This window comes from Pteropus vampyrus, unplaced genomic scaffold, assembly GCF_000151845.1.
Source record: "Pteropus vampyrus isolate Shadow unplaced genomic scaffold, Pvam_2.0 Scaffold95, whole genome shotgun sequence".
NCBI lineage: Eukaryota > Metazoa > Chordata > Mammalia > Chiroptera > Pteropodidae > Pteropus > Pteropus vampyrus.
The window spans coordinates 4,979,454-4,995,411 of NW_011888876.1; the positions used below are offsets into that span (position 1 = coordinate 4,979,454).

General features: G+C 39.5%; 1 protein-coding gene across 1 annotated transcript in view; it reads left to right on the forward strand.

Moving 5' to 3' along the window:
- DENND1A (DENN domain containing 1A) overlaps positions 1–15,958 on the forward strand; it is a 457,019-nt gene that overhangs the window by 112,595 nt on the left and 328,466 nt on the right. The window lies entirely within an intron of this gene.

Sequence of the window (15,958 nt, forward strand, 5' to 3'; positions counted from 1 at the left end):
GCGTGAGCGCGGCTTGGGTTTGGTTGACATCACTGGCATTGTCCTCTTTCGCCGCTTGGTCTCCTTGCTTTTTTCAGATGCTGTCCCTTTAGTTAACCTGTGCCTTGAGGTCTAGTCACCATTGGTGTGCTGTGCTCTAGCTCAAGTCTGCCCATAAGCTACCTCTGTTTTTGCTTTCCGTTTCTTCTTCTCTTGAGGAACGTGGCTCCCAGTGATGGCATCTGTGCACACGTAGCCTCTGCTGTTCCAGGATTTAGCTTCTTAGGGTCTCCTCCTCCCCGATCGTTCTCCAAAGCTCGCATGCTTCCTGGCCCACATGAGCCTTCACACATTTACCCGTCCTCCCAGACTCAGCTCAGGCCCTCAGCAGCCTTGTTCAGACAGAGATGATCATCCCCTCCTCTGGGTGCCTCCAGCATGCTTTGCATACTTCACTTACACACACGTCAGCCCTGAGCATCCTTTGTCTTACTCCTATGTTAAGTCATCCGGGTAAAGATTATATGTTAAGCAACTTTGTATCTCCAGCACTTAGTGTAGTGCTTGATCAAAAGATTGTGTATGTGGCTTTCAGAGACAGGGAGATGCATTTCATTTAAATGGAACAACGGGGCGCTGCAGGCTCTGTTAGAGGACAGGCTTCATGGGACACTAGTTCAAAGAGAAAATATGAAATAGTTATTTGCAGAAGTATCGTTTATATTATACTTATTTCATTTTAGTTGTAAGAGGTGAACCTTTGAATCTCACAGTGTTAAGTGACAGGCCTTGTGTCCGTAAAGGACCAGGCCATCAGTATTACAAAATTTAAATTGACTTTCACAGTGAAAGGTTCTTAGACGTCTTTTGTAAAATAGCTTATTAGATTCATTCTTGGGGGCATTGTCTGTTCCTCTTGCTAGAACGTAAGCCCCATGAATGCTGGGAATTTTTATCTGTTTTGTTCACAAATATACCCAAAATGTATTGAAAAATGTCTGCACATAGTAGGCACTTAATCACAAGTAATACTGGTTTTATGAAGGAATGAATCCCTGAGAAATAAGCCCTGTGTTTATTTAAAAACATTTTTAAAAAAATTGGTTCAAACTCTTGTCACCAGCTAACCGTGACAGAAATGTAGTTGTACCAGAGAATAAACACGTCTCATTAACACAAGTACCATGGTATACAAAGTTAAATGCATTATTTCCTCCCACACTTAACTAGTTTCTCCTATTAAAGCATTTTAATTTTTTTTGAGATTCACCATATTATTTAACTAGTTGCTGGATGGTAGTTAATACTAGATTAAAATCACCAGCTAGGAGAACCATAGTTATGGGTGAGTTAGTTGCTCTTCATTATAAACCCAGGAATGTGAGAATATTTTAGCATTTTCAGACAGCATCGTCTGAGTCTGATGTGGTGTAAGCATTTACCTCTGATATCTTTCAAATATCATAAAACAAAGTGATCTAGAACCAAAATTTTTCATGGCTTTGGATTTGCCTAAATGGTACATACTCATCAAAGCTAAAACTGTAATGAAATATGCTATTTATAGCCAACTTCTGGTTTTGGATGAACAGAAGGAACGTAAGAGTTCAAAGTCATTACGGTGTTGTTTTATTTGGAGGGAGATGGTTTATGGGAGATATGTCATACAATAATTAAATGTCTTTACTTTTTATTAAGGACCTTTAAAAATATTTGTGTTCTATGGTTTTCTCTTCATTAGGTATAGAGATCTTATTTAAGCTCTTGGAAAAGCTTGAGTGACTCTACCCAAATAAAATCTATTTAGAACTTATTATACATTTTGGGAAGAAATAACTTGTGTCCTCAAGATAGTATCTAAAATATTTTTGTTTAAGGTTTTAAATTTTTATTCAATTAGTGTCTTAGTACCTGGTATGTATCAGGTATAAGCAATGCATACCACTTGGTCTTCGGCCTTAAGTTCCCTTAAAAGAGACATAAAGGTCTAGCCCTAGCTCTCCATATGTGACCCTTTCAGATGTCATGTTCATATGATATTTTGATGAGCTGAACTTTCTGCACTTGGTAATACAAACTGAAAACAATATATACTTTTTGACCTTTGCCAAATTTAAAATTGAATATGCTTCTGATGCACTGTTCCCAGGCCACCTCTGAATTTGATACCCCCTCCCATTTCACTTCTACCCTTACTGTCCTCGGAGCCACTCAATCTTTGGAAAGGGACTGTGTAAACAAATAATTAAAAAATAACGTGGCAAGTGCTATTTAAAAAAATATGTATGTGCGAGGTTCTGTGAGGTCACAGATTAGGCAGTGCCCATCTCTGCTCGGAGAATCAGCGGAAGTGTTGCTGATGGTTTCCAGTTAGACTGGGTCTTGCAGATCAGTGGGGGCTCGCAGGAAGCTGGAGGAGAAGCTCCTGAGGCAGTGAGAACTGGTGAGCAAACGCCCAGAGAAACGAAAGGCAGAGCTGGATGAAAGAACGAGAATTTGATGAGAGAGCAGTGGCAAGAGATGATGCCATTAAAGCCTTGGGGCCAGCTTGTGAAAGGCTTTATGGGACATGCTTGAGATTTTGGATTTATCCCACAACAAATGGAGTGCCATTGGAAGGTTTGGGGCAGGCATTAGAAATCCTGATGTGTGTCGACCAAAGAGCAAAGTGCGTGAAGTTGCTGTTTACACATACTTGGGGTTTTCTGGTTACTGTTGGAAGGGATGCCGCACATCCCCTTGGGAGCAGCGCCCTGATTTAGGTTGGACTTTTCAAGCCTCGACTTTAGCTCTTTTTTTTTTTTTTAAAAAACCTATAACTTAATATGTTCCTGGGCCCTCGTTGGGGAGTTACTGTTCTTCCCATGCAAGCTGGCGTATGGGCTTGTGTTTAAACCTCAGTCGTGTTAAGTGAGAACTCTCTTCTCAAGCACTATCTGATTTAATGGCAAGAAGAACTTCTGCATCTTTTTTCATCTGCATTGTACTAATTTCTGCTATAAATACAGAAAAGCTCAGTTTTCATAGAGAAAAAGAAGCTAGAAGTAAGAAAAGAGTTTGGTTTTAAAAACTTTGGATTCTCTAACCGTTCCAGTGTTTCTTAAACAACACACATCGTCCAGGAGAAAAATCAAAGGAGGCGTTCATTAGGCAGGTGCGGTGGCAGAAGCCCTTTTGGATTGTGTGTTATCTGCTTTAGTTTAAAATAAGCGTGCGGGGTGGGGTGGGGGTGGGGAAGGCAGTTGGGAAGGAAGGCTGTGGGGACAGCTCCCAGATTTTTACCTTGAAAGCAGGTGCTGCTGAAATATTCCAGAAACAGATGGAATCTCCTATTCTTGTTTTAAGCAATTTATAGTTGTCTCGCCTGAGGGTACCCTGCCTTACAAAAATGCACAGCCTGATGTTGGAGGGCAGTTTGGGCATCAAAGCCGGGGCCCCTCTGGGAGGAATCAGCCTTTCTTCCCAATGCCTTAAATGCCATTTGGGAAACCTGGATCTTTCATATTATTTAACAGAAGACTTTCCTCTGCTTTTCGAGTGTTTCCATCTCTCTGGAGCTGTTTGATTTCTTTTTAATTCTCCTCCTTAAAAGTACAATGGGCACAGTGTTGTTTTCTGGATAGTCAGCTGGAAGAAGGCCCGATTCCTGTGGCAGATTATAATTCCACCCATTGTGGCTTCTGGCACATGGCTTCTGTCAGAAGCCGAACCCATGGGATGGGGCCTGTGGAGGCTCTGGTTTTCTAGGCCCAGGGCCCTTTCTGAGATCCCCAGTATTTTGAAAGGCTTGCATGGGGGCGGCGTGGGGGCAGGGTGTGCTCATCAGAAACATCACTTTGTGGGAGGTTATAACTTTTTTTTTCTTAATTAAAAAAAATGAAGTGGTTGGAGTGTGTTGCATGTTTTATTGTCACGCAGATGCCTTTATGCTTAGAAACGTGTAATCCTCTGGGGAGCCACAACTCAACAACAGTAACAAGCTGGACTGTTTAAAGAAAATCACCTTTGAAGAGAAGAGAGGGAATTAAACGGAACTGCCCTTGCTCTCCTAGTGGCCCGCTGTTCGAGGGCTGGAAGCTGGACAGTTGGAAGGACAGGTGTGTCATCCGTACCCGCCGCCAGCAGCAGGGCCGTCCACTGGAGGAGGAAGCTGCTCGTCCCCTCCTGGTCCTCTTCAAAGGGAGCCAGCCCAGGGCTGTGGGTATTTGAAACTCCAAGGCTCTGACTAAAAGAAAATTTTCACGTTGCGACGGAATGAATTGCACGCTACAGGAGACACGTATATTCTCACTTCCGCGTCTTAGTGCCCGTGGGACAGTGCGGGGCCACACTTCTGTTTCCTGTTCTGTTGCCCCCGTGCCTCACTCACCTTGTTCCCTCTGGCAAGTGCTGCTGGTGGCCGATTTTGTAGCTGGCCAGACTAAGTCAGGACAACTCACTGCGGAGGACATGGGAGGGAAGGGGGAGGTTAGCATCCATCGCCATTTCTTTAATATGCCAGGTGGTCTACATAATTCTCATTTATTTTTATTGCAACCTTGTGAAATTATCTCCACTGTAGAGGTAACGGGGTTGAGACTGACAGAGATACAGTGACTCGCTCAAGATCTCACCAGTTTGGTCTGGAACCCCAGATCCAACCCAAAGAGCATACTCTCAACTGCGCTGGGCTTATATCCAGTTACTTTCTTTTGGCTCTGATTCAAAACTGCACATTTTATTTTCTTGCTACCAAAACAGCTTTTACGAGTTTCAAAAGTTTGTTCATCTCTCCGTATGTATTTAGCTAAGAGAGGTATGATGAGCGGTTTGCTACTGCACAGTGTGCTCAGAGGTGAGCTTGAAGAGCTCTTAGGAATAGTACACTACAGCTCACCCTCATTTTATAGATGCTGAAAATGAGACCTGAAGGAGGAAGGTTTTTGTCCTAAGTTCTTCAGCTGGTTCACAGTGGTCTTCTGACCCCCAATCCAGAGTTTGATCCAGGGTATGGCCATGATTCTTCCAGCTCTGGAGAATAAGCCTGAGACCACCTGGAACTAAGGGTTTTCAGGACTCAGTAACCTCCATTTAGCATCAAGGAGTCGCATTACGTTTTGGCCAGCGTCACTGCAGTCTACGTGAACAATCAGCCATAAGATTATAGAGCAAAGAAAACGATCAGTTTTGTTTAAATCTGATGCAGGGCGTGTTTGAATGGAAAACTAGTAAAACTGAGCCTGCCTTCTGAAAGAAAGAGTCTTAAGAATTCCACATGAGGGACCCTTTTTTTGGGAGACAGAAAAACATTCTACAGGAGAGGCCAGTTGGTGCTTTTCGGTTGAGTTTGAGTGTCAACAGTTTTTCTTGGACCTCCCTGCAAGCAAACCACTTCTCTGCAACAGCAACCACCACCAGAAGGCACTTATTTGCGCCTTATCTTTGCCTTTCGCTGGGCAGGACGTAGAAAGGAAAATAACTCAGTGCGTTTCACACCTAAAATTGCCCTTTGGATCTGAGCTACACACTTATTTTAAGAGCAAGATAGATTTGTGAATACAAGGAGGAGCCTGAGTTTAGGCTGTCTGGCCCTTCCAGTGATCGGTTTTAGAAACAGCAGGAAGCCTCGCATTTCCATCATGGAGAGGCTCTGGAAGACCGAAGACCGAGGTAATAGTGTCACCTCTCTACTTCAGACAGACAAATCATTATGCCGTTTGAAGCATGAAGATCCCACAGTCTTAACAAGTGGTTATGAGCCACTTATTTGTAAGATGTTAGTTTTTGAGATTAGGAAGATATACTTCCTCATTAGAGGAATTTAGAAAACTTCAGAAGAGTAAGAAAAGTGATCTATCATCCCACAACTCTGACAATGACTAAAGGTGTGTCATTTTTTGAATTGGGATCATGCTGTAGGTATAGTTTTGTATCTAGCTTTTTCACTTATTCTGTTATAAGCATCTTTACATATCATTATATATTCTTTCCTGAGGAAGTTTTTGACTGTATAATTTATTTGCGTGAGACAGATTTACAAGGGAGAAGCTCTTAGAACTCTAAACAACTATTTCTTGCTAAGACTTATGTTCTTTTAAAAAATGCATTTGTTGTAGTGAATTTGTCATTTGGCTAATTACTTTGATATTTTTGTTTTTTAAAAAAAGGCCCGAACTACTTTTTATCTTAACTTGTGCACTATTGCCCTCTTCTTGACAGTGAAGAATAGTTATTACTTCTGAAAACAATGAACATAAAAGTATGGAAATAGTATCAAACATCTTAGTTAAATCAAGTGGTAAATAATATACTTAGTTTACTTTTGCTTTCCATATTTCACTTTGTACATTTACATCTTCAAAGTAGATAATCCTTTTTATTAACATGAATTGCATTGCAAATTGCAAAAAATAATGTAGCATAAAGGAAATACTTTTAAAGTTAGATAGTAGTATAAATTTTGATTTTCGAATATAATACACTCTGAATGAAAACAGATTGCACCTATCTTAAAACTTTATGTAGAAACTTAGGCAATTTTTACATTGTAGATAAAATTAAATTCTATATTGTGGTATGGAGTGGAAATTGAATAGGTTTTTATTTCTCATTCACGGGGCATGAAACTACCACTAATTTTTAAACCAAGGGCAATTGTTGGCTTTTAACTCAGTTCACAAGTGGTAGGCTGCCACTGTGGAGATTTTTAATCCCTTATCTATAATACAAAGCAATATTTATTACAAAATTAATTCGGAGAGGCATCGTTTCTGGTTTCTAATCCATTCTATTTCAGATGCCTTTGAAGTAAAGTGGGTGGAGCTTTGTATGTTGGGTTAATTGTCCCATTGTTCATTTATTCAGTCTGGTATTTTAACTAGCTCTTTATGTGTATTAATGAGCCCAAAATGCAGCAAAAAAAAAAAAAAAAAGCTTGGCTCTAAAAAAACTTGACATTTTAAAAAAACTTATTTAAAAGTGTGGTGGAAAAAGAAGTTGGGTGAAATTCAGTGACCTGTGGATGTTTTTTTTTTAAAGTTTTAGTTCTATGAGAAAGCAAGATGTCTTTTGGGGTGGCGGGGGTGGGGGAGGGTCGGGGAGGAGGGATAAGAAACAAAAAACAAAAAGCCATTGCAAACAAACAAAAGAAACCTCTCCAAGTTAAAAAGACTCTAAAGAAAGTATATTTGCTAGTGTTCAGTTTTCTGCTGAGCAAGGATTTTTACTGTCAAATCTGTAAAAAATAGTAATTTTGGATACCAATTTTAGAGACCTTTTTAGTTTGTGCTTTTGATTTTTTGTTAGTATATGAAAATATACTAAATGTTGATCATCATCATTAGGTAAAGATAATCATTGTTTCCAGACCACTGAAAACGATGCTCGTTTTATATCTTTTTTGTTATTCTTTGTTAAAATCCACCCCACCCCACCCCCCGCCGAGATTATAATTCTGGAATTTTTTATTTGAAGAGGTAGTTTAACTTTCATATAGTAGGATTCCCTGAATTTGCCCTTTCCTCAGATTCAGTACTTGTGTCATAATGGAAAGAACATTGGTGCTATGTTTGATTTTTAAAATCTTCTTAAAATTGGATTTATAGTAAGTTTTCACTTGTCCATCATTCTTCTTTGTCTCAGTACTTCAGTGGTGAATTGAGAATAATACTAAATCAGATATTGTAAAGATTCAGTAAAACAGTGCTTGATAAAGTTCTTTGTATATTGTCTAGTGTGTAAATGTTTAATTATAACCCTCTGCCTTTTGTAAATTGTGAAATATATCTTGCAAACAGAAAAGTGCATTAAGTTTAACTGTATACAGATACATGAGTGTATGTATTTATATATACACATACAGACATACCCAAAGATAATTATGTAGCAAATACCCATCTAATCAACATCTAAGTTAAGTAATCTCCAGCACCCCAGAAGAATTTTTTCACCCATGAATGTATTCCTAAATAATATGCTATAGTTTTGTCTGTTTTTGAACTCTTACATGAATGGAATTATACAATTTAAGTCTTTTGCTTAACTTTTGAGATTCATGTATGCTGTTGCTTATGGCTGTCGTTTTTTTTCTTTGCTATATAGTGTTCCACATTATATGACCATGTTTCAGTTTGTCTGTGCATTCAGCTGTAGGTGGCCATTTAGGCTGTTTTCTGAAGCTCATGATGTTTATGAACTTTCTTGAATGGATATACACATAGGCACCAGATTCTTTGATGTATAAATCTAGGATCTCAAATAACTATGTATAGGATACATGTATCTTCAACCTTATTGGATAATGCCAAATTGTCTTCTAAGGCGGCCACTATGCCATTTGACTCTTCTGCCAGCTGTGGGGGAGCATTCCCATCGTCCCGCATGGCTGCCACTCTCCTTGCTTTGTGAAGAAGACATGCAGCATGCTCGTCTCCCTCCTCAGAGACCCTGAGATCTTGGTATTGCCCTTCTTTACTCCCCCAAAGATTAGTCTGGCCTTACTGTCTGGAGAGGCATTGCTAGGGAGAGAGGCAGTCTCTGGGCTTGTAAGAGGACAGTCGATCATCCCTGGAAGGTAACATGGTGTGGCATAAAGAGCCCGTCCAGAGTCAGGGCGGGGCTTGAATCCTGGTCTTGCTGGTGTGGAAGTGTGTCGTGGGTGCTTCGTTTACTGGAGCCTTATTGTCCTCATACTTACTTTTTTGTGAGGATTAGAGATAATACAGGCAAAGGATCACGGCAGGGTGGTCATTGGGACGTACAGCATTACACAGCGCAGGAGTTATTAGTAGAAGGATAGACCATTGTAATTAATACATACATGTCATTGTCATAGATGTGGTTTGTGTGGGCATGTATGTAACCACGTCTACATGAGCCTGGTCACATCAACTTGAAGATGACACTTGGCAGGCAGCTAACACACACTGTTGATCAGGGTGTAAAATGTCCCAACATCTCTAGAAATCTATTGGCAGTATCTCATCAAAACCCTTGAAATTATTCCCACTTTTGGGAATCCGTTTTAGGACAAACTCAGAGATATATGTCCAGATACATATATGAGGATGTTTATTCTAGTATATAGAATGAAAAACTAGAAATTTATGGAGGGAGGAATAGCTAAATTTAAATACCATGTAGCCATTAAAATTATGTTTTTGGTGATTAATGACATGAAAAGCATCTAGGACAATATTATGCAAATAAAACAAGAGACAAATTTTTCTATTTAGTATGATCTCTATATAGTAAAGAATTCATTTAAAAAATGCGTTTGGATACCAAAGTATTAACAATAAGAAAAGTGAGGTAATGGGATCATGGGTGTGTTTAACTTTCTCTTTGTCTTTAATGAAGTAGTTCTTTATGCAGTTTTATCCTGTCAAGCTCAGTCCAGATATTCACTGCACCACAGTTTACATACTTTTTAATTTGGAAAAATTGTAACGACCTTCGTATAGCACATGATTTCAAATATAGAATGCCATAAATGGTAGTGCTTTAACTACCAAAGCGATGACTAACACTCTAGTATGTGTTTGTCTCCCTCTGAGTTTATGGAATGGACTTGAGCTCTGGAATTGGACCTGTGTTCAAATTTTGATTCTACCAACTTCCTAGCTGTAGGACTGTAGGCGAGTCAGGTTATCTTTCCGAGCCCCTGTGTCCCCATTCATAAAAAAGAAAATACTTCCCAGTATACTGCTCAGTCTGAAGTAATTATTCTCTTGTTGCTTCGCAAAATTTAAAAATTCCATCAGTTAATAAATGCACCATTGATTTTAAAAAAACCAGCTTTTCAGGGGAAACAAAAAACTCGTATTAAAATTTCAGATTGATTTCAAGAAGCCCTTTTAATTTCGGAAACTTTAAAAGTGAGTAAGAGTTCCTCTTAAGTGAGAAGTGATTGTATTAATTTCACATTGGGATATTTACTGTCTGTCTTGTAGATTAATCACTGGTCTCCACTCACCTAGTCGACCTTATAATTTTCTCGGAAATTTCTATCTTATTTGTGAAAGGACTGGGAACTTATTCCCAGTGCTGCCTCAAACCTGCTTTTTATGGCCTCAGGATCTCTGTCATAACCCGTTTTATGCTTTCACAAACTGAGCCCCCAGGGAGCTGTCTGCACTTTTCAGTGTGATCCCGCTGAATTCCTTCCCTTCCCTGCTCGAGCCCTTTGATTTGCCAGGTTTTGTTCATCCGCCCTAAGGATGGGCTGAGACCGCCGAGCACGGCCTCTCTTGTGGCGCAAAGTGAGAATTGTTTTTAATTGAGCAGAAACATGTGGAAAGATCAGGAATATCTCAAGGGATTACAGAAAAATTCCAAATTTGTACTACTTACAGCCTGTGTTTAGAACAGGGTCTGCTGGGAATAAATGTTAGTTAGTGTGGCCTGTGACCTTAAAAACTGTTGACATGGACTTCAGCCAGAAACTAGCCACAGACCTCCTTTGTTAAACTCATTCATAGCTCCTTGAAAACTCTAGCCAGTGAAAGTTGCCAGCCCCAATCTGAGCAGAGCCCTTTTTTTTTTTTTTTTTTTTTTGTTTCCCCTGCTTTGGAAACAGAGGACGCCCCTTAACCAGCAAGGCTTCTTTAATAGGACCACATGGCCTTAAACGCAATTGGAGTTGACAACTTCCTGGCTTGGGTTTGCCAACTGGCAGGGCCGTGAGGCCGAGGGGACAAACAGCGTTGGGGCGCTGTGCACTTGTGTTTGTGCCTGTGCAGAGGAGACTGAACTCCGGAGCACTGCGATACCCCTGCGACGCCGAGAGCAGAACCCTCTGGCCTGAGCTGGACACGGCTCGCTCGGGTTTCTGGCTGGGAGGACGCGCCAGAGCTCTCTCCCAGTGTAAGGAGAAGAGAAAACAACCGCTCTTTCTTTTTGCTGGCGATGATCCTTTCCCTTCTCCTCTCAAGACCCTCGATTTCACCTTCTTTTCATCGGTGTCGTGTTGCCCAGCTATAGAATAAGAACTTGCAGCTCAGATTGGAGAATTGTTGTATTTTTTTTTTTTTTTTAATGGGACTCAGCACCCACCCACTCTGGAGCTTTACTTAACAAATTTTAATTTCTGTCAGGCTGAAGAGGCGGCCAGGATCTCTCTTCATTTTATTTACTGAGGAAACTGAGGCATGAGGGGGTTAAGCAGTTTCTTCTCCCCTGCTGTCCTCTGTCAGAGAGAATCATAAGAAAAGGCCTTAAACAATTTGCTACTGCTACAAACCAGCATAGTAATCGGGACCAGAAACTAAAAATTTCTCTAGTCTTGTCTTTAATCCGAAGACTGCATTATCTGAATTTAAAGACAGAGAGGCAGATAGAATGTTTTGGAAAATGAATGATCTGACTACAAAGAAGAAGCGAGTATTCTGCTTGCAAAGTTTATTTTAATACTGTAACATGTCGATGGTGGATGGGGAAGCTGTCTTAGTTATTCCATCGTCATCTCAAGAGGTCCAACATATCAGTCCATATCTCTTTCCTACCTAACCATTTGTTAAAATTTGGTCGTTGGAATATAATATTTATTTCCAGTTATGGTATTGAAATTGTTATTTTTAACATTAAGACTCTAGCAAACTTACTACTTTTAAAGCTGCTGAGGTTTGGCGTGATTTCAGCCGGGCACGTGTGAGGAGGAAAAGGGAGAGTCACTGGCTTAGGAGTCCATGGCGCGTAGGCCTCGGAATATGGAAACTCTGGAAAGGGAAATCATATATTTTCCTAGCGACCTTATAAGAATTTAGCTATAATTAAGAGAGAGCAACCTAAGAGTGCCTGAACTGTAGTGGGTGCCCCTTAAGTATTTGTTTAATGAATAAAATGGGTGGAATAACTGATTTCCCAGCCCCAGTATTTGCCTGTTCATACACATTCACATAATTTTCCTTCCTCAACCCTCTTAAGCATTTATTCCTCCCACAGAGGGTAGATGATGCCCTATGTGTATTACCTAAAGTTCTAAAGCAGAGCTTTTAGATTTAGTCAGAACTAGTTCAAATTCTAACTTCCTAGCTGTGTGATAAATCACATCACTTGACGTTTCTGATCTTTATTTCCCACATCTGTAAAAAAAAAAAAAAAGATAATGAGACCCACTTTGTAAAGTTGTTAACATAGAGGTAAAAATGTATAAAACACGTAATTTAGGAGTTAGCAACATAGAATTATTTTTTCTAGAACTTAATATTTTTATCACGTGCTTTCCTCCTCCTCCCTATCATAAGAGAAGTTCTCAAATAATTTGCTGCCTCTGTGACTCTCCTCGCTCATTCAGGGAATGTGGTTACTTGGTAGACCAGCTAAGAGTGATTGAAAGTATCCCAGACTCTAATGGAAAGTCTTGAATAGCCCGTGGAAATTGTTTAATGATTGTTTTCTTTACCTGCGCACTATACTAAGAGTAGATTGGAGTGTTAGAAAATATATTTAGATGTATAAATAGGTGATTAAGAATGTTGAATTCTATTTTTGCTCTCTTTTTGATAACTAGAAGATGATAGTAATCTCAGAACATTAAGCAGTGCAGAGAATTATGGAGAACTCTTTGAACTTGTGTTAAGAGTTCCCTTTCACACAGGATTTCACCGTAAGCATTCCCATCCTTAAACACACTTAAAGGTGGTTTTACAAGAATTAATTCTAAAATTCTCCCCCATTCGAGCTGAGGAATCCATTGAGTTTTATAACCTCTGTATTTATTATGTGAGTCTCACCCTTGGTGTTTTGTGCGAACAGCAAATTACATGAAGCCCTTTTTCTGTCTCCCACATAACCAGGTGATTAAGAATGTGCTCTAGACCAGGCGGAGGAGGGTGAAGAACTCTGGTGTGTAGAGGAGGGAAGCTTATTTGTCAGATTTTTTTTTAACTGAAATATTTCCCCGTAAGAGTTCACAAGATGAGGGTATGTCATCTCGTCTCTAAAGATTTTTCCCCTAATGCTACCTCATTTTCTAAACTTTCATTAATAGCTCTTTGCAGCTGAAGCAAATATTTTAGATCTTTCTTGTGCTCTCCTCCAGCTGGGAGTGTCTTTCACACATCAAAGGCAGATATGAGCCTCTCATTAAAAGATAGTATGAGTTCATCAACTCAGAAGAGTGGGACCTGAAACCCTGAGATAACTTTCGGCTACAAGTCATGTGTAAGTCGGACTGAGATTTTTCCGTGGGTTACCACATTTCTTCTCTCAGTTTGTCACTCCAAGATGCTTTAAAGTCTAGCCGTCTCCGTTAGTTTTATTATTTCTGAAGATTATCCTTATTCAGAATAGCAAGTTAGTCGTAGAGCTTAGGAGAGATAAATGCTTTAAAATTTATTTTTATTTTTTTTGGTAAGAAAATAAGGAATCCTGATGCTTAGGAAGAAAGCCCAGGGTTTGCTTGTTATTTTCTCTGCCACTCCTTCCTACTCCCTCACTGCACTTCCTGCTTCAGCGTCTACAAGTTAATTATTTGAAACTTCTTAAGTCAACTCTGAAAACTCCACAAATCCCCATTTTCTTACTTTTTACTAATGAAAAGCGATGCTGAAATCAGAGTGGTTGAACAGATATCTCGAGATTATGGAGGACAACTGATAATATTCTTCAGTTGTTATTTTTGAAAACATTTCTAGACTGGTCGAAGGCTGGAATGTTATAGTCTAGCTAAAGACACTAAATGTTTTTAGCTTCTCTTGTATGATTCTGTGCTGCGAATGTTATAACAATGTAGCGCAGGCTCCATCATTTGAGTAGCAGCCACAGCAAACCCAGATTGTCTCTTCCATCATATTTACTTTCCTTACTTTGGTCAATTTCAAGCTCTGTGTAGTATTTTCTAGCCAAGGTGAAGGTCCCCCTCCTCCCCCATAACTATTAGGATGGCCTGCCAGCTAAATCCTAGGCAACCCAGTGAATTACTCTCTTTGATAGTAGAAAGGTCTGGTTCAAGTTGCTCTGAATGGCATTTAACTATAAAACAATAGTCTTAACAAAAGTTGCTGATGTCCTTCAAATGGTTTCTGTACCAGTAGCCCGTTCTTTTGGCACTTTAAGATATGAGGCTTGCTCCATTGATAATTTGGAGTGCAAATTTTTGGAGCATTACATAGCCAATGAATGGTGAGGGGGCAAGGGAAAAGTACATAGATATATTGAAAATGCATGAAGTGAGAAATGAAAAGCAGGCAAACAAAAACACCCCCCTACTACACACACACACACACACAGACACACACGCATGCACAAACCCAGAAGCTGTTGACTCGGCAGTTTTTCATTCTTTATGACTCTAGGGACAGGTTTAAATTGGGAAAATTTTTTTATCCTCTTGTGCTGTGTTGAACAGGAAGGCAGTGTTTGATGTAATCTGGCCCAGATGTCAGCAGTGTGCAGCGTTGTGATGATTATTTATCTTCAGGTTTTTGCTTTGTAAAAGGAGAAGCAGCAAACAGTGGTTTGGGGTTGTAAGTTATGACTGTTTCTGAGATCCTGTGTGTGTAACAAACAAACATATAAATTAGTTTAAATATGTTTTAGATTTAATTTCATTTCAGCTATTAATCTTAAAATCCTCTTTAACAAATACTGGTTACGAGTCCCCTGATAGATGTTAATATGTTCAGTGCCTTACATTCTGGATATTATTCCTCTTATTTCAATTTCTTGTTCTTCTAGGGAGTTTTCTCAGCTAAGACTGTTAAACTAGTGGGCTTTTTTTAATGGTCTTCGAAAGAATTTTCTCACATACATTTCCCAGAAGGATACTTGCATTTTTTTTGGTTACATAAGAACTTAGAATGTAAATGGCAAAACTTCAACAACAGTTACCAAATGGCAGTTCATTTCCTCACTCAGAATTCAGGTGTATTTTAAGAGTATTGTTTGCAAAATATTTTCAAAGGTTAGGAGTTGCTGGTGATTTATACCGGTCTATTGTCTGCCCCCTTCGAAGTGCTGCTGATGACTGCAAAGTCTCCTGAAGAGAGAGGAGTTTGAAATTTCTTTTTGGACATGGAAGAGGGGCAAGTCGTGTTGTCATACAATACTATTTTTAAAACCAAGGGCTGCTTACAAAAATCTTTGCTTCTGTTGTTTTTTTCCAAACACAACTGGGTTTTCTCAGTAAATTTAATTTGAACTACTCACTCACATAGCGAGCTGCCCTTTCAGGACTGAGTTCAATTTAAGGTTGAATTTAAAGATTTTTAAATGTTTTCCGTATTAGATGCCAACAGCAGTTCTAACCTAGCATAATAATTCTAATCCAGGCAGGATTAACTACTACACTCCCTTAGCTCACCTCATGGGCTTAAACGAAGTTTTTGTTTATCTTAAAAATGTTGAATTCATTACATTGACATTCTATAATTTAAAGATCAGTAACCACAACATGAGTAGTTAATCAGTTAAGGCAGTCTTCACTGAAGCAGTGTAGTATATACAGAAGATTAGTTTTAGGACCTGGGTTCAAGTTCTATGTATACCACTAATAGGCCAGGTGATATCAGACAAGGCGTCTGACCTGTGTCAACCTCATCACCGAAATGAGAGAGTTGGACTAGATAGTTAGTTGTCACTATTTCTTAAGACTCAAGTATTCTGTGGATTTTTAAAATTCAAATCATCTTATTAAATTCCAGTGAGCTCATTAGGGCTTTATTGCTATAATTTATGTTTTTTAGACGATTCTTTCCTTATTCCCATGAATGTGTTTGAGATGCACTGATCAGAGGGATTGTAGAAGTTTTAGCGCAGTTTTGCTAATGCATGGCAGTATTTAAAAAATTTTTAATTGCAATTGATTTTTAGCATTTTTAGCACTTTTCGATGGAACATCAAGTGTGAACCTCATTTATTCTTTAAAGTAGGTAGAGACAGCGGCTCTTTGCTGTTATCTTCTTTCTCCTAACAGCTCTCACTGGGGAACCAGAGACAGAGGGCAGGGAACTTTTTCTTTGCGACATCCCGGCATGACCCAGCCATGACTTCTGCTGTGGTG